Source organism: Schistocerca gregaria, chromosome X, assembly GCF_023897955.1.
Source record: "Schistocerca gregaria isolate iqSchGreg1 chromosome X, iqSchGreg1.2, whole genome shotgun sequence".
Classification (NCBI taxonomy): domain Eukaryota; kingdom Metazoa; phylum Arthropoda; class Insecta; order Orthoptera; family Acrididae; genus Schistocerca; species Schistocerca gregaria.
In genome coordinates, this window is record NC_064931.1 from 328,742,977 (window position 1) to 328,766,930 (window position 23,954).

Here is a 23,954-nt window from a genome sequence, read left to right on the forward strand (position 1 = left end):
ATACTCCATGTGCTCCGCCTCCCATCTGTGTAAACTGCGGAGAGCACCACTCGCCTTGCTCGCCGGACTGCAGGATCTTCCAGAAAGAACGCAAAATCATAGAGTATAAGACCCTGGACCGCCTGACATACACTGAGGCCAGGCAGAAGTTCGAACGCCTCCATCCTGTTCGAATGACTGCCTCTTACGCCGCGGCTACTACTGTTATGGCCCCATTAGCTCTCCCTCAGACTGCCACCTCTCAGAGCCGGAATGCTACACCTGCCCCCTTGATGGTGGGGGGCACTTCACTCCCTGCTGCTCCTGCCCTACCTGCCTCAGGAGCAGCAACCCCCCAACCATCGGGGACATCAGTCCCCACTTCTAAGCTGGGGAAGCCTCAAACTTCCCCTGCTCGAATAGCACGGAAAGGGTCCCTTGGGTCCCTTCCTTCCCAGGTTTCCGCCTCTGGGAAGGGTGACGTCAGCCAATGGAAGAAAAGCAGACCAGCGGCTGATCGCAGGGCTTCCCGCTCCTCCTCCGTCCCGGAGACTGACTCGCTGGAGCCCTCCCAGCCAATGAAACCCAAGGACCAGAGAGACAAGACGAAGAAGAAGACCTCTAAGGCCAAGGAACACGCGGTGGCATCCACCCCACTGCTCCCTACAGGCTCTGCGTCCGAGGATAAGGTAGAGATCCGGGTGTCCGCTGAGGACCTGGATCTCGCCGGACCCTCAGATACCATGGAAGCAGATTGTACTGGTCCTCCATCGGTGGCAGCAGGTGACCCAGTGGCGTGATCTGCCTCCTCGGCCCCTTCACGCCTTTTTCGGACATGGACAAAGCGATACTCCAGTGGAACTGCAGCGCTTTTTTCCACCACCTTGCTGAGCTTCGCCAACTCATCAGCAGTCACCCTTTCCTCTGCATTGCCCTACAGGAAACTTGGTTTCCGGCAATGCGGACCCCTGCCCTACGTGGGTATCGGGGTTATTACAAGAACCGGGCAGCTTATGAGAGGGTATCTGGTGGAGTCTGCGTCTACGTCCTTAACTCTGTCTACAGCGAATGTGTACCTCTTCACACACCTTTAGAGGCTGTCGCTGTAAGGATGTGGACGCCTCAGCCTATTACTGTCTGCAGTTTGTATCTTCCGCCAGATGGTGATGTCTCGCGTCATGTGTTGGCTGCATTGATAGCACAACTGCCTCCTCCTTTTGTGTTACTGGGCGACTTTAACGCCCATAACCACCTGTGGGGTAGCACCGCGATTACTGGCCGGGGTAGAGATGTCGAGACTCTTCTCTCGCAGCTTGACCTCTGCCTCTTAAACACGGGAGAGCCGACACATTTCAGCGTCGTCCATGGCACATTTTCGGCCATCGACCTTTCTATCTGCAGCCCTGGACTTTCACCATCCATCCACTGGAGTGTCCATGACGACTTATGTGGTAGTGACCATTTCCCCATCTTTCTGTCACTACCACAGCGTCACTCTTCTGAACGCCCCTCCAGATGGGCTCTGAATAAGGCTGATTGGGGCTTGTTCTCCTCTCTCGCCACTATCGCACCTCCTTCCCCTGACACCATTGACGCGGTGGTTCAGTCGGTCACCACCGGCATCGTTTCTGCGGCGGCATCTGCGATTCCCTGTTCATCCGGGTCCCCTCGGCGGAGGACTGTGCCTTGGTGGGCGCCCGAGATCGCAGAGGCGATTAGAGATCGCCGGCGGGCTCTTCAACGCCATAAGCGGCACCCGTCCTTGGCGAACCTCATCGTTTTTAAACAGCTCCGTGCCCGTGCCCGACGCCTTATTCGCCAACGGAAGCAGGAGTGGTGGGAACGGTATGTTTCCACCATTGGCGTCCGTACTTCTGCATCGCAGGTTTGGGCTAAGATTAGGCGACTCCATGGCTATCGGCCGCCTGTCTCTGTCCCTGGGCTTTCGCTGAATGGAGTGGTATGTACTGACTCCGACACGATTGCGGACCGGTTAGCAGCGCATTTTGCTCAGTATTCCGCATCTACGAATTACCCACTGGCCTTCCGCTCCCGGAAAGAGCGGTTGGAAAGTTGGAGGCTTCCCTTTCACACGCGCCACGCGGAGTCGTACAATGCTCCTTTCAGCGACTGGGAATTCCAGAGTGCCCTATCTGCTTGCCCTGATACGGCTCCTGGGCCAGACCGCATCCACAGCCAGATGCTGAAACACCTCTCTGTGAATGGCCAGCGACGCCTCCTAGATGTTTTCAACCGCATCTGGGTTGAGGGTGTGTTCCCGTCTCAATGGCGAGAAAGCATCGTCCTCCCCGTGTTGAAACCTGGCAAGAACCCGCTGGAGGTGGACAGCTACCGCCCCATAAGCCTCACCAACGTTCTTTGCAAGTTGTTAGAACGTATGGTGAGCCGGAGGTTGAGTTGGCTCCTCGAGTCTCGAGGCCTTCTGGCTCCGTCTCAGGGTGGGTTCCGTAAAGGCCGCTCTGCCGTCGATAATCTGGTCTCCCTAGAGTCTGCCGTCCGTACAGCCTTTGCACGCCGCCAACATCTGGTTGCCGTCTTCTTCGACATGCGGAAGGCGTACGATACGACTTGGCGATATCACATCCTGGCCACACTTCATGGGTGGGGTCTTAGGGGCCCGCTCCCGATTTTTATTCAGAATTTTCTGTCGTCTCGTTCCTTCCGCGTGCAAGTTGCTGCGTCCCATAGTTCCTCCCGGGTCCAGGAGAACGGGGTCCCACAGGGGTCTGTCCTCAGTGTCTCCCTGTTTTTAATTGCGATCAATGGGCTCGCTGAGGCGGTGGGATCGTCCGTCGCAGCTTCGTTGTATGCAGACGACTTCTGCCTCTACTACAGCTCCGCTGGCTTTGCAGTTGCTGAGCGCCAGCTGCAGGGCGTTATCCGCAAGGCGCAGTCGTGGGCTGTAGCGCACGGCTTCCAGTTTTCGGCCGCTAAGACCTGCGTTATGCATTTCTGCCGGCGTCGCACGGTTCACCCTGAGCCACGCCTTTACCTTGACGGTGAACCTCTTGCTGTGGTAGAGACGCATCGGTTCTTGGGACTGGTATTTGATGCCCGGTTGACTTGGCTGCCTCATATTAGGCAGCTTAAACAAACATGCTGGCGGCATTTAAACGCTCTCCGTTGCCTTAGCCACACCGGATGGGGTGCCAATCGGTCCACCCTTCTCCGGCTGTATCAAGCGCTGATCCAGTCCCGCCTTGATTATGGGTGTGTGGCTTATGGTTCGGCATCGCCATCAGCGTTGCAATTGCTGGATCCCATCCATCACTGCGGGATCCGACTCGCCACAGGAGCATTTCGGACAAGCCCTGTTGACAGCTTACTTGTGGAGGCTGGTGTTCCTCCATTGCGGATCCGGCGCGACCGACTTCTGGCCGCTTATGCTGCCCACGTTTGTAGCTTGCCAGGGCGTCCCAACTACCGTCTCCTGTTCCCGCACTCGATCGTCCATCTTCCAGACAGGCGGCCCCGGTCAGGGTGTACGATCGCGGTTCGCATCCAGGCTCTACTGTGTGGGATTGAGTTTTTTCCTCTCCCGCCTGTTTTCCGGGCCAATCTCCGTCTGTCCCCTTGGTGTGTGCGCCGACCATGCATTCGGCTGGATTTCGCACAGGGTCCGAAAGACTCTGTCCCTCCTCCGGCCCTCCGCCGCCGCTTTGTTTCTCTCCTTGCCGAGTTTCCCGGATCTGCCGTGGCCTATACCAACGGTTCGATGGTCTCTGGTCGCACTGGTTACGCTCTTACTCTAGAGGATCATTGTGAGCAACGGTCGCTGGCACCCGGGAACAGTGTCTACACTGCCGAGTTGGTTACCATCTATCGCGCCCTAGAGTATATCCGCTCCCGCTCCGGTGAGTCCTTTGTCATCTGTAGTGACTCCGAGTGGTTTACGAGCTCTTGACCAGTGCTTTCCTCGTTCCCGTCTGGTGATGGCCATCCACGAGTCGCTCCATGCTCTTGCCCGTTGCGGCCGCTCCGTGGTCTTTGTTTGGACCCCAGGTCATGTCGGCATCCCGGGCAATGAGCGGGTTGACACGCTGGCTAAACAGGCAGTGAGTTCACCGGCTCTGGAACTCGGCCTTATGGAGTGTGATCTCCTGTCGCTTTTGCGCCAGAAAGTGCTTGGTGCCTGGGGTGACGAGTGGCGCACCCTGCCCACGCCCAACAAACTTCGGGCGGTGAAGGAGACGACATGGTGTGTGGCGCTCCTCCATGCGGGCCTCTCGGAAGGACTCTGTCGTCCTCTGCCGGCTGCGCGTTGACCACACGTGGCTGACGCACGGCCATTTGTTGCGCCGGGAGGACCCACCGCTATGTCGCTGCGGAGCAGCTCTGACGGTGGTCCACATTTTGGTGGACTGCCCGCTTTTAACAGGACTTGGGCAGACGTTTGCGCTGCCTGATACCCTCCCTGCCCTTTTATGTGATGACGTTGCTATGGCGGACCTCGTGTTGAGTTTTATTCGGGCAGGGGGTTTTTATCGTATGATTTGAGTGTTTGTCCTTTTATTTCCTGTATTGACTTGGGCCTTTGGCCTGTGGTTTTAAACTGTGGGTTTTAATGTCATTTGGTGGTTGGCTTTTCCTTATTTTCATGGTCGGCCAACCACCTTCACACTCGGTGTGATTTTAGTTCCGTTTGTCTGGTCTTTGTCTGTCTTTCTTGTATTGTGTCGTCCCTTGTCTCAGTTCTCCGTTTCTAATGACTGACAGTTTTTATTTCGTGTGATTTTATCGTGGAACAAGGGACCGATGACCTTAGCAGTCTGGTCCCTTCAATCCCACACCCAACCAACCAGTGTTGATGTATTATTTTTGCTACATTGTCGTGTCTTACGGGATATTCTGTATTTGCTAGTATTGTACATCCGCTTGTGATGTGATCTACTGTTTCTATTTGTTGTTTGCAAAGTCTGCATTTATCTGTTGAGGTATTGGGATCTTCAATAATATGCTTGCTGTAATATCTGGTGTTTATTGTTTGATCCTGTATTGCAATCATAAATCCTTCTGTCTCACTGTATATATTGCCTTTTCTTAGCCATGTGTTGGATGCGTATTGATCGATGTTTGGCTGTGTTAGATGATACGGGTGCTTGCCATGTAGTGTTTTCTTTTTCCAATTTACTTTCTTCGTATCTGTTGATGTTATATGATGTATTTATATGAGTGTTTGCTTTGTGTATTTTGCTAGTTTCTGCTCGTTCTAAAAAGAATTTACGAAAATTGTTTACCTGTCAATAATGTAGGTTTTTTATGTCGATAAATCCCCTTCCTCCTTCCTTTCTGCTTAATGTGAATTTTATGTTGCTGAATGTATGTGATGTATTCTGTACTTGTGGCATTGTGGTCGTGTAAGTGTATTGAGTGCTTCTAGGCCTGTGTTAGTCCATTACACTACTCAATTCTGTGTTCAGTATTTTTGTTAGTCTTTGTCTATATTTTTCTTTTAGCTCTTCTTTAGTATAGTCTATTCCTATTTTTTGTCTGTATCCTAGATATTTATAGGCATATGTTTTTTCCATCCTTTCTAGGCAGTCGATGTGGATATCCAATATGTAATCATCTTGTTTAGTGTGTTTTCCCTTGACTGTGCTATTTTTCTTCCATTTGCCTGTTCCAAAAGCCATATTTATATCATTGCTGAATACTTCTGTTATCTTTAGTTATTGGTTGAGTTGTTGATTTGTTGCTGCCAGTAGTTTTAGATGATCCATGTATAGCAAATGTCTGATTTTGTGTGGGTATGTTCCACTAATATTGTATCCATAATTTGTATTTTTTATAATGTTGGATAGTGGGTTCAGAGCAAGGCTGAACCAGAAAGGACTTAATGGGTCTCCTTGGTATATTCCACACTTAATCTGTATTGGCTGTGATGTGATATTATTTGAATTTGTTTGGATATTAAGTGTGGCTTTCCAATTTTTCGTTACTATATTTAGGAACTGTATCAATTTAGGATCTACTTTATATATTTCCAATATTTGTAGTAACCACGAGTGGGGTACACTATCAAAAGGTTTTTGGTACTCAATGTATGCGTAGAGTAGCTACCTTTGTTTAGTTTTAGCTTGATATGTCACCTCTGCATATATTATCAGCTGCTCTTTACATCCTCGTGCTCCTTTGCAACAGCCTTTTTGTTCTTCATTTATAATTTTGTTCTGCGTTGTATGTGTCATTAATTTCTGTGCAATGACTGAAGTTAATATTTTGTATATTGTTGGTAGGCATGTTATGTGGCGATATTTTGCTGGGTTTGCTGTGTCTGCTTGATCTTTAGGTTTCAGATAAGTTATTCCATGGGTAAGTGTATCGGGGAATGTGTATGGGTCTGCAATCTAACTGTTAAATAATTTAGTTAGATGTGAATGTGTTGAGGTGAACTTCTTTAGCCAGAAATTTGCTATTTTATCTTTTCTAGGGGCTTTCCAGTTGTGCGTAGAATTAATTGCTCGGGTGACTTCATGTTGCAAAATTATCACTTCAGGCATTTGTGGTATCATCTTGTATGTGTCTGTTTCTGCCTGTATCCACCGTGCATGCCTGTTATGTTGTACCGGGCTTGACCATATGTTGCTCCAGAAGTTGTCCATGTCTGTTATGTTTGGTGGATTGTCTATTTTAATGTGTGTGTTATCTATTGTCTGGTAAAATTTCTTTTGGGTTATGTTGAATGTTTGGTTTTGTTTCCTACTACTTTCACTTTTTTTGTATCTTGTAAGTCGTTTGGCCAATGCTTGTAATTTCTGCTTCTTTTCGTCTAATTGCTCTATCGCTTCTTGTTGTGAGATTTTACCTAACCTTTCTCGTTTTTTCTCTGATATTTCATTTCTTATAAATTGTGTTAGCTGTCCGATGTCTTTTCTCAGTTTTTCTTTTCTGATCTGGAGCCTGCATTGCCAGGCTGGTTTTGTGGGTTTCTTCTGTGTGTTGGTTTGTTCTGATCTCTGCCTAGTCTGTATATTTAGTGTAGTGTGTGCTCCTATATAAACCAGTGGTTGTAACTCTTCCATAGTTGAATTTTCATTTATTTTGTTGTGTATGATTGTGTTGATAGTTGTTATTGTTGTTTCGACTTGTGGGTTATGTGGTGACCTATACAAGAATGGTCTAATGTTTGTATTTGTGTCTTTGTATTCTATATATATCGGCTGAAATTTTTCTTCTATTTCTAACATGTGTGTTACTTCGAGTTCTATTTGTGCTTGTTCTGGTGGCTGTCTTAACCTTTCGTTTTCCTCTGATTGTTTAATTGATGCGTGTTGTTCTTTGTTTGTTTGCTCTGGGATGTTTGAGTCCATTACTGCATTTTCTTCTTTTTCTTCTTTTTCTGATTGCACATTGTTTTGTTCCAGTATTTGCTGTACTTGTTCTTTGATGTTTTCTAATTCTGACTGGGGTATCCTGTCATTTTTTATTATTACACGAATCTGATCAGCTAGTCGTCGTTCTGTAAAAAATTTTAATTCTGGGTATGTGGTAATAAATGTTGTGTATACTTGTCTTCTGTATCCAGTTGTGTTGGTTCCTAAGTTTGTTGCTTCGTAATAACAGAACATGAGGTGTCGGTTAACTTCATCTGACCATTTCTTCCTCTGTCTTTGTTTTCCTTCAGGAGTAGTTGCAGGAAGCATATCCTGCAAAACACCTCTATTTGGATTTAAGTCATTTTCCATGTGGCTAGCAGTGTCGTTACCATTGTGGACGGGCATAGGGTTCAAGCGTCGTCCCCGACCGTGACAGCGCTTGTCCGAGGCTTCATTAGTTCTGTCCTGAACCAACTAATCACACTAAAAGTGGGGTTAGCCCTATTAGTAGTTTGTTCTCTTCGTCGCCTTTTACGACTGGCAGAACATACCGGAGGCCTATTCTTTTCCCGGGCCTCGACGGGGTTTAGAGTAATTATTATTATGATTATTTTTTTTATTTAGACTCATCCGGATAGCCGCGCGTGTTAGCACTTACGCGCCGTCTCAGTTACACAATTTCCAAACATTAGGACAGGTTCTAACGCTTCAAAACGGGATAACACCAGACACTGACAGGCGGGAGTACACAAATTCCACCCGGGGAGGGGAGATCGGGGCATGGAGGGGATTTATGACAGGAAGGGGATCCGGAAATTGAAGTGTGTACTCACAGTTCTCGGTATTTCACTTACCATACGATTATTAACAGTGGTATGAAAGATGTGGCTGTGTAAATGAGAGGAATGCTGCGTGTTTCAGTCGTTCCCGACTACTGTCAGGAAAGTCAGTCTTCCTGATAAGTTCTCCTTCCCCTTCTGTCTTGCCGTACTCAATTTGCTTTGATTTTCAGGTTCTGCCAGATCTTCTGTTGTCAGCCAACCTGCAAACGGGCGCACTGCTCCCTGCAGACAACTCTATTCATATAGGGAAAAAGAGCAACTGAAAAGTGCCCTGTGTTGAACATAGCTGGTAACTTTCCATAATTACCTGCTATTTTTAAACTTTTCATATTTCTTTCGTTTCTAAAAATAATCTAATATACTTGGAATCTGATATACCCAAAAATATAAACGCATTCAGGTAAAAATGTCACGACCCCTATGACACTTTCTTTGAATCCTCCCCTGCACACAGTGGTATGATGAAAAACCCATGGACTTGAAAGTGATTTTAGGCCCACGAGGCCATTTTAGCCCGCTCCTATATGGGATCCAGTTGAAAGCGATGATCGCACTTTGAACTCTATTGCGACCAATATCAGTAAGCTGCAGGTGGCTGCTGAGAGCCTTTCGATTAAATGGAGTTCTGCAATTCTAGTTCCTGTAAACACACAAACATCCTCATAATTTTAATTATGTTTATCATGTAGATAAGAATAAATATTATCCGTCCTTAGCAACTGAATTTTCGTTTTCGACCAAACGTGTTTCATCTCTTTCTATTATGTATTATCAGTGGTTCGTAATATAAAAGACCATTTTAATTACACATATTTTGTTATAAGCCGGCGTTTCATGAGAGCACATTTAAGTTGTCTTAGTATTTACGATTATGGAACTCTGATCTGTCACTTACTTTTGTGTCTCATTCTTTTGGTATACCCACTGGCTCCTGTTTAGGCACTAGGTGGACATGGTGTAAGTTTACAATTGACTGTAGGCATCTCACGGGGCATAGCCTTGGTCCACTGTACCTGACTTTGCAGTGAGTCAGTATGTGACATACATTGAGTATTGTCTTTCTGCTATTGGGTCTTCGATCGTTGAGAGTATTTCAATATTTCTTTGTGCTCATTCGTATGAAACACACTTTCTGAAGTATGTGCATGCCTTTTACTGTTTGTTTATGACACCAGATTGGTGTGTCTGTTTTCACACCAACGTGGTAGCGATTTTCTTCTGTTATCTATTCTGCATATAGGGAGTGTGTAGCTTCACTCTTCAATGTCTCTGTGTGTTCTTTGTATCTGATATTAAAATTATATATATTTGGAGTTATGACTATTCTGCTGTAATTCATATACTCCTGGACTGTTTTTTACTTTTCTCTTCAGTCACTGTTTTTAATTTCTTTTGTATTGCGTTATGTGTATTGAGGTATAGGTTAAGTCTACGTTTTTGAAAATGATGATAATTTTTGGCGTGATTTGGTTGTACTATTTTATGGTGTGTCATTTTCTGTTTGTGCTATGGGATGTTTTTTCCATTGTGAGTGTGCACCTGTTACGTGTTAGTATATCTAGACTGATATCTTCTGTTTGTGCTATTTTCCTGTTGTATGCATTCATTGAGACTACTTTGTTGATGATGTTTACTGTGTCTTGAGCTATTCTGCATTGTCTGTATACCATGTGCCCAAAGGCCGCCAGTATTGGAGAAACTGGGTGGCTTGAATCTGTAGATGTTTCTTTTCTGCGGATGCTGAAGTTGAGTCTGTTTTTGGATTCTGTGACTCTGAGGTCTATGTAGAATACTATTTATTTCTTCTGTTTTCGTTTCCATAGAGAATTTAATGTTGTGATGTAAGCTATTTATCTGTGCGTGTAAGCTGTTACCGTGTTCTAGTGATTCATGTATGAGCTGTATGATATTGTTTATACATGGGTGCCAGTATTTTTTTGTTTCTATTATTTTTCGAATTTTTTTCTTTAGTGTGATTCATTACGATACGAGTGTGTGCTCGCCTTTAAGATCCCTTCCTTCATAAATAGAATGAATTTTTAAATTGAAAGTAGTTCAATTCTGTGATTACTTTCACGATTTGCGTCAGTTGTTCTCTGGTGACATTTGGAATTTATGGGTTTCCTGTGTGCTGTGTCCCAAACTGGGATTGAAATGTACCTCTCACACACACCAAAGAATGTCATTCCTCAGTAGCTGTGGTGTTTAATTTTTTGAGTTAATTCTAAGGAGTTTTTTATATTTCTGTTTCTCTCTAGCTTGTCACTTATTGTACTGCTATACAAACTCTGCAGTGTGGTGTGTGGACGTACTCTTCAAACTGACAACTATGTTTATGAGGATATTGTCTTTATGCATTTTGGACTGGATTCAGGTCATTGATCTTGATGGATTTTGTTGTACTTTTGTACTAAGTTCTTTTACGTTTTTATAAGTTTTTGCCGATTTTTAATGTACTTTGTTCCATTTAGAATACAGTACTTGGATAGATTTTAGTTCTTCAACATTACGTGTTTGTAAAAAGTGTTTTCTTGTCGTCCTGTATCCCTGGTTTATCCACGAGTACTAAAGTGTTACTTTTTTGAATTTTACATCTATTGCCCCCTCTCTTTCCTCCAATTTTATTGCTTTAATTGATAGCGCTTCTTTGTTACTCTTTCTTTTATTTCTGTGCTTTTTCCTTCTTGCTGAAACTTTGTTTTGGAATCAGTTTTCTGCTCAGTATTGCACTTACGTCATTGTTTTAGTTTTCCCTATTGTGTTACAATATGTTTTGCTTTTATTATATGTTTCTAATGTTTACATCTATTACTTCGTTGATGTTAATGTTATATTTAAGGCCTTTGTCTAACAATTTTTTCCTGCTTTACTCAGTTATATTACTGAGATTCATTATTCTTGGGTACGTCATACGTGTGTGTGTGTGTGTGTGTGTGTGTGTGTGTGTGTGTGTGTGTGTGTGTCCGCGCGCTCTCTTTTCGGTAGCTTTTTTTATGAGCGCTCTTCATCTTTTTCGTGTTTTCTGCTGTTTTGTAGATATCTTGTTTGCTGTCTGTTTTGCTTCATCTGTCATTTATCACAGGACTGTACGATTGTACAGGTTACTGTGTAGGAGACAACACATACAATTCCATGAAATATCCCTCCAAATTTGAACCATGATGGCAATGATATCATGCATCCGCCGTTGTGATACTGAAAATCAGTAATAAAGCGAACACCCGAAATCCACATGGGTAATCGCGACATTTAAAAATACTGAAGTGTATAAACGGTGTAGATCCTTCGTAGGCTCCCTGAGAAAGCCATGCATAAATGCTCTGAACGGTGGAGGAAACGGGTCTCAGTTTGCAGTGTGCAAGTGTACATTAGCCCCACTACTGCAAGGAGATAACTAGCTGAGCAAAGCCGAAGGCTGGTTTAAGTACTTGATTGGGTGTTATCCTATTGGAGATGTCACGCCCGTATCTTTCTGTGGTCTGAGGACTAGCTCTTCTAGTCATTAATAGGGCCTTTGCTTTTTTGACACACATTAATCGAGTCTTGTTACGCATTGTCTAGCACAGCTTACTTGATACCACACGTTGTTAATTGAGACTTCGCTTTCCAACGGGTCAACAGTTGCAACACATTTTCTGCGGAAGACATTGACCGTTAATGTCTTGTCTAGTATATTGGTCAATGTTTTGCGATCACAGAACCCAAGAATAGAGAGACTGCGATTGAAGTGAGATATTTGCGATACTAGTTCCTTGTACGATTTTGGACTGCACAGAGTACAGTCGGTCGCCAGTCCGCAAGGACACACGCTGTTCCCAACTAGTTGATTATAAATTTGACATTTGTTTAACTCTAGAACAAGGAACGTGATCTGAAAAACGATCTGCTATTCATAAACTACTTCAGTTTCTCAAGCATTGTGTGATACTTCAATACACTTTAGAGGAACTTCGTGAAGGTACAGCCTTTAAGTGAAAGAAAATTAGCCTTCAGAAAACATAATAATGGTGACCTGAAAAAAGTTACCTCAAAATAACGTACACGGCAATGATTGCTTCACTTACGACTATTAAGAACCAAGCACACCTTTCTCAAAAATCTCGTCTTATAAGATTTCTGTAATATATTTCCTAACTTACGAACAAACAAAAAGACCTAGATATAACGGTGCCTCCAACAACACAGCACAAGAAAGAGCATACATGTCTTTAAAAAAATCTGTTTACTTATGTACCAGGTACAGGTTCACACTATAGATTCAGTTCACCTGTCCCATCCCCCAGTTTGCTCACACAGGCAGAGTTGTAACTGGCTCACAATTGCAGTTCGAAGAATAATATAGCTTCTCCCATAGAGGCTCGCGGCATACTAGGCCATGACATTAGTAATTTTTCGTGCTTCTCCTATTGTTTCTTAATCTCACGAGGTAATTTGATCGTCCGTCACATTTTTATGGATCTAATTCTTGAATAGGAGTCTGTGACAACACAGTACATATATTTATTGGTCTTGGAATAACAGTCGTTCACCAGTTTTGTGTATTATCTTTAAAATAAGTATAAACACAAATAGTCGTTTAAATTTATAGTAGTAGTAGTAGTAGTAGTAGTAGTAGTAGTAGCAGCAAATAATGATCATTTTCCAGATAAAAATACAAAAATGTTCACTCCTATCGTGAGTGTTGACTATTACATTATGCGCTTCAACCTGTAGTTCAAAGTAGAACCACGTTGTAGGTATATATATATATATATATATATATATATATATATATATATATATATATATATATATATATATATATATATATATATAAGGTAATGACAAATGTGAACGTCACTTTACACGGAAAAGAGCTTAGGACCAGTCAAGGATCGAACAACGGACCTTTAGATATGAAATTTAATCTTAAAGCCATCAGTCCATACTAGCAGTTGATTGTAGCCTTGTTTTGTGTCGCATCGTGAAGAACATTGTAAGTGTTTACGTCGCTGGTATTTCAGCACCTTTCCCCCCCAGGTAAACTACCTCAGACGTCGTTCCCCTGACCACAATTACGCATACTGTAGATTAACTGGTAGACAGAAGACATCTCCAACATCTAACGGCACGTTACCCACTTAAGTGGCCTTGGTCGCAACTCTGCTAGTGTGACGCAACTCTGCAGAAAGCAGTCGGTTCTATTCCCAAATGTCGAAGACGTTCCCATCATCAGCATTTGATCGGGCAACAAGCCCAGGTGGCAGCGCGCGGACTGCGCGCCAGTGTCTCAGTTAAAATCCAAAAATCTTTGCAGTATATAGTGGCATGTGAGCATGTGACATTTTTGAGATGAATCGTTCGTCGGATGGAGAGCAGAAGTGTCTGCTGTCCAATTGGTACTACGCCAAAGTAGTTGCCTAAGTGTTAGATTTAACTTTCTCTATGATATGTTGCTGTGTAGATAAGAGAACAACCGTAGTTCGGTATTTTAATTTACCGCCAGGTAGCTCGCATTGCGGCACCAGGACCCTCACAATAGTATTTCATCAAATACTAGATGATGACAAGCACTTTTGGGAAGTTCCCCAAGTCAATAAAGACTGCAAAACATAACTACAATTTAATACTCGAGTGCAGCTTATATAATTATCTTTTTACACTTGTGACTGAAAATGCTTAAAAAAATCTAGCATATTTTGTAATCATCTTCTGTATAATTGTTTTAGTAAAAACCTCTACCGTTTTTAGTCTTTTATAACTGTAATTTAAATTCATAAAATTTAAGTCCCCAATAAAACGTTAGTCAATATCTGAAAACACACTGAAATGTTTTGCTATCAAAAGTCTTTTCCCATAACTAAATGCCTAAGAGACTGCATAACTTTTAAAAGGACCAAGTATAATCCTTATCTTTTTTAATAAAACTTTTAAAATGTCTTTCATACCTTTTTTTAGCAGTAACTCCCACTTTTATCCACATTTTAACAATTTTTCCATGATAATTGTTTTCTAAGCTTTCATTATATTTAAATAATTTAGTTGACTATTTATTATTCTTGCTATAGTAAAATTTCGTATTAAGTCATAAAAACTTGCGGTGGTCAATATAAAGAAGATAGTTTGTATATTGCAAAAATACTACTTAATACAAAAGAATAAAAGTAGGGACACTCAAATAGTCGGTAATAGATGACTAAATGAAACTCACTAAGCTTGTGCATTGGACACGTATAACTGCTTATTGATAAATATATACATACTACTTTAAAATTGGGATAATAATAATAATAATAATAATAATAATAATAATAATAATAATATAATGAATTCCTTCGTATAATGAATTCGTTCGTATACGCCTTTATAAAACCTTAGCAATACCTGTGTTGAGCTGATAGCGAAGACTGGACAACGAAGGCAAAACATTCGATAAGGTAACAGCCTGTGAAATGAAACTCTTGAGATGAACAGCTGGTTACATCAAATGAGATCACAGAAGTAACGAAGATGTATGGAGAAACTTAGAATGGAACCCATCGCACACTACATACCTCCAGAATAACCAAAACAACTGGAGAAAACATCTACAACGAATGAGTTTAAAGAAGGCTCCAAAATCCATGCCGCACTACCACTTCAGCGGCGTAAGGTTGTGAGGTCTACCAAATTAAGCTAGAGAGCTTCTCGATGAGACCGTCAACGTACTAAGATGCCCAACACTTAGGAGAACGAAGAAAATTCTCATTTAAAAACATTTTGGAGAAGCGTCGAATTAATAATTCGAAAGTCGATCGAGCTGCGGATTTTTTTTTCCCCACTTACAACTTATATCTCCTCTGGCAATGATTTTCACTCCGAAGGGCTAACTTACTTCGCGATGGGAAGTCCATCTTAAACTGTAGGTCCCTGTATAAATGTTTGGGTTAAGCCAAGTCGAGGAAGGTGACAGAATGCCTCCTCAAAAAGTAATATAGACCTATCTACAAAAGCACTGCAATTTGAAACTAACCTACCGGTCGCAGACAGCTTTACTTAAGCGTGAAATGTATTTTAAGCTACAGTACTAAGCAAGAACCCTGCTATGACCCGTCCTCATCGTACCTAGTTTTAAGGATGTATTGACATGAAATTAAGAAGAGAAAATTCTGAATAAGGTTAACGAAACACTGCTGATCAAACGCAAGCGACGTAATATATGAACTAACGGAGTATATGCTATAGCGACGAAGTTTCTGAAGAAAAAGTGGGTCAGTACGCTTAACTTTCTAACTAGCATAAGTATTTCCTAAAGCTTACGATGTTCTGCCGAGGTTGGATGCTGGGTGTGAAGAATATGAATTGCAGTGGATTCATAAAGCGAATATTTACGTCAACGAATTAGTATTTTATTTTGAGTTGAATTGTGTATGTTGAAGGCAACGTTGAATGTCATACACAACATTTGTTCGTGAGGTATGTGTCAAACGAAGGAAGATTACAATTTAACGCCCCGGCGACAAAGTCATTAGAGTCGGATGAAGCATGTGTAAGGATGCACACAAGCACAGAGAAGTACCAGCAAGGAATGAGAAGGTCATTCGTACATTATACTATATTTCCGTCTGATTTAGCCGCAGCAACGACAACTAATGATTCGCCAAGCGGTAGAATAAATAACACTGTGGTAAAAACTGTAAACAACAAAGTATCAGATAACATTGCAAACAAAGTAATAAACATCCTCAGACATGGAGGAGCGCCATTTACAATTACAATAAAAGTTGTTCACTAACCTAAAGTTTATCAGGTTCTGTGAATGTTAATAAACATCAGTTACTTGTATTTTCAAGTAAGCTCTGAAAGCCCGCTACCGTAGTGGACGTTCTCCTTACAAGAAGTTAAATATTTTTTGGCTACGAATTATTTCGCGGAGGGGACTTCTGCTGAAACTTCTTTGTGCCATATTTGAACAAAATTCCAAGCTTTCGATATCTTACGGCGCTGTTGTTAAAATACACTTCATCAAAAGTCTTCCCTACCCATTCTTTTCACATGATTACCTACTGAATTCCTAAAGCGCCAACAATTGCTTTAATTATATTTACTTAATATTCGCAAGAATAGATAGCCTATCCTTCACATGTAAAAACGTAAAGAGCAGACATTAGTTTCGTAAATTTTGAACCACCGACTCAGAACAGTAAATCTTTTTCTCTGGTCTTTAATGGAATATTCACACATGTAGTATTTCTCCAAAGAAAAGTTATCTTGTGAAAACATATCAGTTGCGAGAAAGAGCTTTTTATCAATAATTTTTGCACAATGTAAATATTTTTCTACGCAACTGACTTAAAGTAAAATTTTATGATGGAACCATAGTCTGGACTGGGTGTTTTAGATTCGCTAAATTACCAACATTGGAAGTTTTGGAGCCTTTCTAGTCCGTGTCGTCCGTCACGAAATCGGTCTCACAATGAGATTCTAAGCACTGCCACTCAACTAAAACTGAAGGAAGGGATGTAATCTCTCAGTAGTATGTAAGTAGGTTTCATACCTGAAATGTCAGCCAGCCAGCAAGTCAGCAGTTGTTTTTATAATACTAGTAAACATGGTTGTATGTATTACTAATTATTTCGTTAGAAATGAGTTGAAAACTGTGTATCATAAAGTACTTTAGCAACACGTTCCTAAGATAATTTCATCTATCAAAATTGTTCGTATTTGTTTCAGCACGAAAACATTGGCGGTGCTGCAGCGGAGAAAAGGTAATTGATAAATTGATTTTCTGAGACATTTCTGTCCTTAGAATCACCTCTTCTGGGGAAATAAGGTTTCGACATCTTTACCGTGTTTGAAGTCTACATTAACATCCATCACCGTGAAGAATACGTTGATTATCTGGTGGAAAGCGGTGGCTAATTGTGCTGAGGAGGGGCAGCAACCTTTTGCTACCCCCGAGCCGCACTGTCAAGAACTGAATTTCTTGTGGGCCACACAGATCTCCTACTTGATATATTAAAGGCGCTGAATAAAGAATGAAATCCAACTACTTTTTTTTTGCTTGCACCATCGCTAGAACTTAGCTTATGATGAAACACGTATGGTAATTTGGCCAAGGAAACATACTGAATGTTGTTATTAAACACAGTTTTGTATAAGAAGAAACACAGAAACAATATAAACAATATATGTAAGCTAGCCGATTCTTGCAAAGACGAAAATAGCAAACAGAGACTGTTAACAATGTTATTTATTTACACAAATAGCGCAGTTACCAGTTTCGAACCGATAGGTTTATCTTCAGGCGGCTGTTCACGTTTAGATTACATTTGTTGTTGTTTACACCAGTTATCACCTATTTTTCCCCCTGTGGCGAAATTTCTTGGGATGGTGGTACCTTCCATGAAAAAACCATGTGAGAAACGGTGCATTTAAGGTTAACTATGTCTAACAACGAATGAAAACAATGTAAACAAATTTGTAAAGTAAGACTGTTTACTGTTAGGCTATGTATGTCGAAATTCCCGCGAAATTATGCTGCGCTATAGACTGGTTGTGTTCGCGAAATAGTAAAAAATACAGAAAGCAGTTTCATATTCATAAGCAATCGTTATTAGGTACAGTCAAATAAACAGTTTCTCACTTTTTTTTCTGTAGGGTACCACCACCCCACTGAACATTCACACTAGGGGAACAAAACTGTCGCAGGCCATGGTGGCCGAGCGGTTCTAGGCGCTACAGTCTAGAACCGTGCGACCATACGGTCGCAGGTTCGAATCCTGCCACGGGCATGGATGTGTGTGACGTCCTTAGGTCAGTTAGGTTTAAGTAGTTCTAAGTTCTAGGGGACTAATGACCTCAGAAGTTAAGTCCCATAGTGCTCAGAGCCATTTGAACCATTTGAACAAAACTGTCGACATCTAATGTAAATAACAACAAATGTAAATAATAACAAATGTAATCTAAACGTGAGCAACCGTCTGAAGGTAATCAGTCATCTCAAAATCGGTAACGGCTCAATTTGTGTGAATAAATAACATTATTAACAGTGGCTGGTTGCTGGTTCTTCTTTGCCAGAATCAATTTGTAGTTTGTACACAGCCCTGGCTCAACACGTCAGTTTTCGAACAACTAGTAATAAACCAATATTTTGGCTTTTATAGCCAAACAGAAAGTATAATTTAAATATAGAAAAAATTATTAATGCAATTTATGAAGAAAAGGGAATGCAGCATAAAGAATTGGAGAAATAGTTTATCCATATCAAGCTGTAGACGTCTTTGTGACTGTATTCCGATCTGGGATTACCTCAGCACGCTGTAGCCAAGAAAGGATTATGTATCTTGAATACGAGCGAAACATGCAAGAAATCTTGATGTCAAAGCACCTTAATCTTCTCAACAAATCATTGGTTCAAATGGCTCTAAGCACAACTGGACTTAACATCTGAGGTTATCAGTTCCCTAGACTTAAAACTACTTAAACATAACTAACCTAAGGACGTCACACACATCCATGCCCGAGGCAGGATTCGAACCTGCTACAGTAGCAGCAGCGCGGTTCCGGACTGAAGCGCCTAGAACCGCTCGACCACAGCGGCCGGCAACAAATCATTGGAAAAATCAGTGTAATCACGAGACAGGTAAATCAAAACTGGAAAATTAGAAGCTCTGATATCTATAAAGAACTAAGTGTCGATCATGAAACAGTTCACAATTTAGATTAGGCTGGATAGTAATACCTCGGTTCCATATGAGCCAATGGTAGATCAAAAGTCCATCTGGAAAATAACTGAAGCAGGACATATTTTCAGAATTTTTGAAATTATACTTTACGGGTGACAGAATTTAGCCACGTACGATAATGACAGATGATTGTGGTCGTCGGAGGATGATGATGATGATCCTTGAACGGAGGTAAAGACAGTACTTATATATAGTAGAACAGTGCTACTATTACGTATGGAGGGATGCTTTGAAGTGTGCTTACTTGTACGAAAAACACAACAATTGACTGTTTAGCGTGATCAAAACAATGATCGTTCTGCGGGCCGTAGGAAATGGTTTCCTAGGCTGTAGTGTGCCGACTGCAGACCACTGGTCTATACGATAGTCAATGCGCGCAAATACTTCTACAAGATGACACAAGTCCATGCTCGCTCCTCATCACCGATTTCGCCCATATTTATGATACAGGCAGGGCCTGGCCAGAAATGGAAGTGACAGAAGTGGGAAATTTAAATGGCCAAGCTTTTGGAAATGATAGGCTTGCGTAGTTTCCAGGCTGAGGTTGGAGTGACGGAAGGATACAGAACGGTAATTTATATTTTTATTCTTAATTTTTACACTACTTAAATGGCAAACATGATCAAAATACTCCACTCGTATACAGTGCAATACGTTATAACCCTTCCTGGAAAATTAATGCCAACAGTCTAAGGATAGCATTGGCTTATTTGTACCTAAGATTCAAAAACGGGAGAATGTGTACACAATAAAACACGGAAATGTCAAAACTTCGACAAAATCTAGGAATCTTGGCATCTGCAGCTAAAGATACATATTCTTGAAAAATAAAAAGCAAAAAGCTGTTATATGCGCCTTTAATAGTGCTACCGATTGCACAACGTTAGAATTGCATCATCAGAAACATCTAAATGAAGAACAATAGAACATGAGGACTTTAAAAATTACAAAAAAATTAGAATATGTAACCTGACAGCGAATGATGGGACGTCCAACGCGCTCAAGTTTTTCATGTAAATGGTCTGAAAATAAGTAACTTGACTATTACTTAAATTTGCTTTTGTAGGCTATGCATCGTATATAACGTATTTTCCTCTCCCGAGAGTCTTACCATTTCTAATTTCTTTTACAATTTCTAAATCTCTTGTGTGCTATTCTTTATGTAGATGTACCTGAAGATGCAACTCTAGCTTTTTAAAACCCGTAGTACTATTAACGGATTATACAACAGCTGTTCGCGGTTCGTTTCTCAAGAATGCATCAAAATACATTCCATTGTACATTACCAGCTATCCTCGCCAATAGTTGGCGAAATAATACGTCACGTATGGATAACTGCAAATTGCGCAATGAGAGCGAACATTTTATGAATATAAACCAAGTTCGTTTTTTCTATAGAAACTTTAAAACAAAAATGTAATTGTAAAAATGCGACCTGCAATATGTCGAGAAAATTACCGATTCCCTTTTTTCTACGATGAATATCACTACAGCACGCGTAAATCAACTGCAAAATAATAAAAGTGTATAATTTCGTATACGAAGTTCCCTTGTACGCCCTGTAATCACTTCCTGGAAATTTATTTCCTATCACATTTTCCTCTGTCATTTATTTTCTTTTCTTTTATGAGAATTTTAATAAATATAGTATACTGAAAATTATTTAGGTTCATTTTCAGTGTAAGTAACGTAAAATTAAAAAAAGTCGTTTCAACATAGACTGGACCCTACGACCCTTGGATTACCGTTCTGTACTCCCTCCGCTGCGCCAGCCTCTGCTTGGAATCTACGCTAACACAAATGCCCGATATCTCCCTTGACCTACGTCATAAACGCTATTTTCTCTAAACGCTTAGCCATCTAAAGATCTCACTTCTGTCACTTTCTTTTCTGCGCAAGCCATGGATATGCCATAAATTTGGACAAAATTGGCGATAAGTAGACACGATCCCCTTGTCAGCAAGAACAATGCAGGTTGTCAATGGGGTACAAATAAACCGTCGTCTTCTAAGTAACCGTAAATTAACGGAAAGGGGGATCACAGGTTGCGTAACGTATAGAAGGTGTCATATTCAAGTTGGATTTCCCACTTGACATAGTCTGAGTCCAGGTTCTGCAATACTCGTTCCTGTTTCCTCCTTCCGCCAGACTGAATACGTAGATGTCCTGCATGAAACGCGAAAAATCCTGGTTGGTCAATTTTTTTTTCAATGGGTGAAGTGAATATAGAGAAGAAAGTTATATATTTGATTAGAGATGTTGCAAAGTATTCTGATTAATTGCCGAAAGTTAAGACAACTAGACTTTTTCAAATATTCCGCTTAAATTGCTGTACACTGTCGCATATAAGGGAATGACCACCGCACGAAAGTAACCTTCAAGGCTCTAGCAGCGAGCGAGGTGGCGCAATTGTAAGACTCTAGACCAATGGTCGTCGAAAGTTTTCGCTCAATAGCCAATACTGATACAGTGTGGCGTCACCTCGGGCCCAATGTGTGTCGATCTTATTATTAATTGGTAGCCTGCGAGGTGCCGGGGCTAGCAGTGTATTTAAGACTAAATTCGTCTAGAATCTTCATATGGAAATGATGCTCTAAGCCCCCCCCCCCTTTTATAACTCCGACTTTTGCTGTTGCACATGGATTAAGAAGATACGCGAACTAAGTGTAATCCACCCTGCAAGTGGAGTAGAGAAGAGTTTGGCGGCTGTAATAATTGCTGTGAAGGTGAAGTTGTCCATAAACTAGCTTGTGACGTTTATGACCAAATGGTATGTGGAGCCAATTCTCTGCAACTAAAATCTTAATAGATACGCCCAGCCAACCCAACATTAATTGCTTCTACAGTAGTGAGAACTCAGACAATGAACATCCAAGACAGAACCACACAAGAAAAGACAGAACCAGGCGCGCTCTACTGAGCTCTGATTATCACAGAGCAAAATTCCCCAATCTGCCGGTGCTGCGGACATACATTACCAAGCTGTCTTCTTAACTGCAAGGACACGATCTGGTGTACCAGAGGCGATGGCTGGTTGCTTCGACGTCCCGTCGTGTTGATGATAATGTCGCGAGTATAGCCCGAAACAAGTTATCCTGGTCTGGTTGTTCCAGACAAAAGACTTCCTATCAATACAAGTGCGCCTTTGAGGGAGACGAAGAAGGCTCGCCACACAATCACTGACGGTACAGTGATTGATTTTAACAAGTGAAGTCACACAGTAACTCCAATACAGTCAACTTTAGACAAAACTGTTCAAGACGGACAACATAGGCCGCTTGTACGCAGAATGCTCAATTGCCAACTGCACTCGGAAAGTTACGTTGAAGTCGAAACATCAGCAACTTCGTCAAACAGTTACAATTAAATGAAAGTATATTAGACAACCAACGGAAGGCAGGCTGTCCAGACCAGCGAGAGCTCAGTCTTATAACCTACCCAGACCGAAAGGCGAGAGCCGCCCCTCTCCAGAGCACCCGTACAAGCCCAACACAGAACATTCCCGCCCCCCCCCCCCCCGCCCCCACGACAGTGGCCATGGTTAAACGTTCCAATCAGCAACTCGAAAACCGGCGGAAAATTCCACTCTATTGCCGACGCACTACTATTCCACCAATGGAGATACTTGGCGCCAATTTCTGCGCCGATTTTGCTGCGTCACAGAACTATTCCATGAGCAAGCCAATGACAGTTATGATTTTGCAGAAAACGCGAATCTGCTCGCCAAGACTGCCTGGGAACACAAGTCATTCCCACGCCTCGCTGGTAGCCCGCCAGAAAGTGTTTTCACTAAGTTTCTGCGAAGTAATGGAATCTCTATCCCAGCTGCTCCGTCAGACCCCTGTGGGCGTGTCCCCCCCCCCCCTCCCCACTCTTATGACAATGTCGGCGTCTGGAAAGCATCCAATTGACTCCCTCGCACCCGTCGGCTTAACCCTTTCAAGATCAGCAGAGCCCGCCTGTCACCGGACCACCCGGGTGACGAGAGGCGCTGAGTGGGAAGTCCGCGTGTGAAGGAATAGCAACTTTTCACCGCATGCAATTAGAGAGGAAAATCGAATTACTCAGAGTAAGATACAAATATGAGAGGGGGCCACCTCTCAAACCTACATAAATTAGTACGTTATGAACTCCAAATAGAGTAGCTATAGTAAGGATGCAGTAAGTTTGATGCCAGCCCCGAAGTAAAAATCGTTAAAAGTCGGCACCATTCGGAACACTTCGTGTCGACTGCTGTGTTTCAGATTGCTGCCACCCTCCGCGGCCCAACAGTTGTGAGACTATAACTGCCTGGCGAAGTGTTGTGTTGTCTATGTGACCAGATGATTAAGTGATTAATAAAACTAACTGTCCTTACATTTAAATGCATTACGTAGTATGAGAATAGATCACAAATATTTACTAAAGATTTCGAATGTTATTTTCTTCCTTCTACTCATTGCATTGTATTACAAAAGCTTTAATTTAATTTCCTATTCATTGTCACAAATACAGGGTGTTTCAAAAATGACCGGTATATTTGAAACGGCAATACAAACTAAACGAGCAGCGATAGAAATACATCGTTTGTTGCAATATGTTTGGTGCAACAGTACATTTTCAGGCAGACAAACTTCCGAAATTACAGTAGTTACATTTGTCAACAACAGATGGCGCTGCGGTCTGGGAAACTCTATAGTACGATATTTTCCACATATCCACCATGCGTAGCAATAATATGGTGTAGTCTCTGAATGAAATTACCCGATGCAGATGAGATGTACTGCTTCAGCTGTTCAATTGTTTCTGGACTCTGGCGGTACACCTGGTCTTTCAAGTGTCCCCACAGAAAGAAGTCACAGGGGTTCATGTCTGGCGAATAGGGAGGCCATTCCACGCCGCCTCCTGTATGTTTCGGATAGCCCAAAGCAATCACACGATCATCGAAATATTCATTCAGGAAATTAAAGACGTCGGCCGTGCGATGTGGCCTGGCACCATCTTGCATAAACCACGAGGTGTTCGCAGTGTCGTCTAAGGCAGTTTGTACCGCCACAAATTCACGAAGAATGTCCAGATAGCGTGATGCAGTAATCGTTTCGGATATGAAA

The 23,954-nt window shown here is 42.2% G+C and overlaps 1 protein-coding gene across 7 annotated transcripts in view; it reads left to right on the top strand.

Moving 5' to 3' along the window:
• Positions 1 to 23,954, top strand: part of LOC126298824 (solute carrier family 41 member 2-like) — an 874,873-nt gene that overhangs the window by 389,521 nt on the left and 461,398 nt on the right. For 4 of the 7 annotated variants that reach the window (XM_049990298.1, XM_049990291.1, XM_049990293.1 and 1 more), the window contains exon 2: positions 16,850 to 16,884. The exons of the other annotated variants lie outside the window; for them this stretch is intronic. The gene's annotated coding sequence lies outside the window, so the exon portion shown is untranslated. The remainder of the gene's footprint in view (positions 1 to 16,849; positions 16,885 to 23,954) is intronic. 7 annotated transcript variants of the gene reach the window in all.